Here is a 3,867-nt window from a genome sequence, read left to right as displayed (position 1 = left end):
CATTTGCAGGCGAGTACTCTCCAAACACAGGCGCCAGAGTGAGCGACCCCCCAGCAGAGCTGAGCATCCCCACGCTGGGCTCTCAGAGGTGCTGAGCACTCTGCAGCACCCTGCAGCCCGCCCCGGGCAGCAATGAGCATCCCACCAGGCACCCAGCCCACCCCGGGCAGCAGATCCCAGAGCTTTCTTGGGGGTGGATGTGGTAAGCTCCCAGGGGAAGAGGAGCTCCCAAAGCCACCCAAACTCTAGCAGACCTTCTGCAGGTTTCACACAGATGCCAGCCTCAGCCGTGCTTGAGAGGCCCCTTGGCAGAGGAAGTGTGGCACCTACCCCACCTGCCAGTCTCATTTATCCCATTCCTCCTGCAAGGGTGTCAAAGAGGGAAGCTCTTGGCCCTCGTTCTCCAGGTTAATGGAATCCAAGCTAAGATCTCCTGAAGGTTTGGTAGCCATGGGGCTCAATTCTGTCACTCACTCACGAGCAGAACGTTGGCACCTGAGTCATGCCGATGAGAATCAAGCAGGTTGTGCAAGCAAAGGACTTTATTGAATCATACACAAAAATGCAGGGACTGATAAGAATCAAACAGGACCTGGGAGCAGCCCACAGCTCTCTCTCTCTCTCTGTGCCATCCTCCTTCCTCCTTTAAAGAGGCAGCAGTGCCTGACAAAGAGTCCTACCACCCCAGCCCACAGCCCTACCTTCCACCAGCCTCCAGCATGATGCTCAGACTCTGGAGATGCTCCCACCAGCTGGAGCTCACAGGGTGCTCTACAGAGGCCAGGGGCTGCAGGGAAGTGCTGTCATTGGTTGCCTGCGTTAGAGAGAAGGGGAAAAGCCAGGGGCAGCCCTGTCCTGCACAGTCCACCCTGGCACCTGCAGCACTGGTGGAGGGTCCTGGCTGATGGTTTGTGCTCATCGTGGTCCCAGCTGCACTCAGTCTTCCCTCCCCACCGCGGTGGCAGGCAGAAATAAATGCACCATGGCTGCACTGAAGGTCATGGCTGAGCAGAGCTCAGCAGGATCTGGATGGAAGGAGATCTTCTGCATCAGTTTCTGGTCTCTGAATTCAGAGGTGGGACCTGCTGGAACAGGCACATCCCACTGGACACGGGTCTGGGTTTGGGTTTTCAAACACTCTCAGGCCTGGATTCAGGGCTGGGCTCAATGCCAGTAGGCAAAAGGGCAGCATCAACACCAGGAACAAAGGACACGTGGGTGTCCCAGGCAGGCCAAGGGGCAGGCTGGCTTCCTGGGAGCAGAGGAAGGAGCTACGAGGAAGTGCAATGCCCCAGGAGAAGGGCACTGCTGGCAAAGCACATGCCAGGGATCCTGGCTGGATCACCAGGCAGCAGCTGGCACCAGGGACCAGTCAGGAGGCTCATCCTGTGGATCAACCACCCACCTTCCTCTGGCAGCGTCTATCCCCAGGGATGTACCAGCTTGTCATGGCACTGGTGCTGCAGTCACGGTGCTGTCGCCATAGTCATGCCACTGGCAGCACATTGACAGCGCTGGCGCCGCGGCTGCAGGCACAGGATGGTGCCCTGGCACTGCAGGGGCAAGCAGCACACACAGCTTGATGCAGCGAGTCATGGAGCTGCAGGCGATGGCAGCGTGGGCAGAGGGTCCTGGCGGCGCTGCTGGCAGCAGTCCACCCAGCAGGGGGAAGCCAGGGGAGCCTGTGGTCCACAGCACGACCCAGCACCTCCCAGCTCCCCTGGGTGCTGCGGGTGGCCTCTGGCCTTGGCACCAGCGCATGTCTGTGTCCCACCAGCACCACCCCAGCCAGATCCTGCTTGGCACAGGCAGGCCTGGCAGGGGGAGGGGGGCGGCAGGATTGTGCCCAGAGCAATCTGCTCAGACAGAGGTGGGCGGTGAATTAACGGAGAGGGGAGAACAGCCCCCCTGGAGCTGGGGAGCGGCTGCGAGCAGCCCCCGGGAAGGCTGGAGCCCTCCGTGCCACCTCCTGCTGCTCTGCGTCGCATTTCCCAGGAGCCTCGCAGCCGCGGCCTCATTAATTATGCAAATGAAAAGGTGTTGCCAAGGCGGCATCCCGAGGTAGGATCCCAGGGCCCGGAGTTGGGTTGGGAAGGGGCCGGCCCCGGGCAGGGGGGTGGGGGTCCGGGAGCAGGTCGGGCAGGAGGGAGGCTGGCGGTGATTCTCCAGCCATCCCTGCCAGGGTACCGCAGCCATAGCAACAGACAGATGTGCTGTCCCAGCCAGAGTCCGCAGAGCTGGGGAGAGAAGCACAAAAATTAACCCCTTCGGCCCCAGCGTGACTCAGAATCTGCTCCAGCCTGGGACTAGACTGGGACTGGGCACCCCGTGAGAGGATGCCGAGAGGATGCGGCAAACCCCAACCGCTCGCCTCCCAGATGCCACCCACACAGACAGCTCTGCTCCTCGGGCAGCTGCTGCCTGGCACAGAAGTTGACTGGGAGCAGCAGCAGCCCCCAGGGTGGTGTCTGGGCTCTGCTGAGTGCCCCAGAGCCCCCGGAGCCACTCATCCTGCCCTAGGGAACCATCTCTGCTTGGGGCTGTGCTGCAGATGAGGCTCCCTGAGGCTGGTGGTAACGAGCACTTGGAGACCTATGGCACTGGCAAGCCTACTCAGGGATGGGCACTAGCAGCATGTGCCACAATGGTCACCCAGAGACTGCACTGAGCATCCTGAGACCACGCTGGGCACTCAGACACCTCACTGAGCATCCAGAGGCCATGCTAAGCACTCAGCTGGGCAGGGAAGAGGATGGATGAGCCACAGGGATGAGCACCCACGGCTAAGATGCCAGCAGTGCCAGGGCATTTAAAACATTTGGAGGGGAGATGCAGCCAGAACAAAGAGTAGCCAACACTGCTGCACCCACTCCCAGGATTCGGCCTGAGCCCACTAAATTCCACGCAGCAATATCACCCCAAGGACCCTTGTGCCCACCAGCACACCAAAAATGCAAAGCAGCCTCTCCTAGAGGCCCTGAGGAGCAGGCAGCCTCCTCTCTGCTGCCTCCTCCTTTCCCCACCCCCAGCCATGCCTTAGCCACCTGCACCTCAAGGTTCTAAGCTGAAGATCAGGCTCCCACCTCGCAGTTCCCTTCTGAAAGGGTTCAAGCTGCCCACCCTGTCCCATGCTAGCTGTGCCCAGAGGGCCCTCAGGGGCAGTGGAGCTTCCTCAGAGGCCTGAGCAATCCTCTGACCTCAGAGCAGCAGAAACAGGCTCACAGGAAAGGCCCTGCCAGATGTTTGCAGCTGCAGGTGCTGCTGGGATGCACCCACGGTGAGGATTCCAGCGCAGGGTGGTGGGGCTGGGGTGGGAGGGCAGCCCCAGAAGATGTGCCTGGAGGGAGCAGAGGGACCCAGGGGGCAGAAGAGAAGCCCCTTGGGAGCCAAAGACTTCGCTGCTCTGCACATCAGCACCGGTGTGAGAGGTCACAGGAACAGAGTTTCACTTCCCAAACCCTGAGGCTATTTTTGGCGCAGATGACTTCCCTTCTCGTCCTCTGCCACGCAGACAATGAGAGCTCCACCTCGCAGAGGGCATCCTGGCTCCTCCAGCTCGCCTGCTGACAGCTCGCACCGTGGTGGCAGAGCCCAGATCTCCCATCTGGGCTCTCCCAGTTGGGTTTTTCCTTCTTTCTCCTGAGGGAAATAAAAAAAAAAGCCAAAGCCAAAGCCCACAAGCCAAGGAGCCAGCAGAGCAGGGTAAATTTGCTGATCTTGAGAGTGAGGGAGATGTGGCATCATGTGCAGTCACAGAGGATGTGGGCAGGTGCCATCAGCCTTCCCCACGCAGCTCTGGAAATGGAGCTGAGCCCTGCTCTGCAGCTCCCAGGCTGTTCCTGGCCCGGGCTCCCACTCAGCCCTGGC

At 60.5% G+C, this 3,867-nt stretch overlaps 1 long non-coding RNA gene across 1 annotated transcript; it reads right to left on the bottom strand.

Annotated features, from left to right (window-relative positions):
* Positions 1 to 524: 524 nt before the first annotated feature.
* On the bottom strand, positions 525 to 3,634 carry LOC135188413 (uncharacterized). The gene is made up of 2 exons (XR_010307685.1): positions 3,273 to 3,634; positions 525 to 2,237 (listed from the first exon to the last, which is right to left on the bottom strand). It is a non-coding gene; the product is annotated as an uncharacterized LOC135188413 (long non-coding RNA).
* Between the last annotated feature and the right edge of the window lie 233 nt (positions 3,635 to 3,867).

Source organism: Pogoniulus pusillus, chromosome 29, assembly GCF_015220805.1.
Source record: "Pogoniulus pusillus isolate bPogPus1 chromosome 29, bPogPus1.pri, whole genome shotgun sequence".
Classification (NCBI taxonomy): Eukaryota; Metazoa; Chordata; class Aves; order Piciformes; family Lybiidae; genus Pogoniulus; species Pogoniulus pusillus.
Note: the sequence above shows the minus strand (reverse complement) of the source record. Positions and strands in the feature narration are given on the sequence as shown.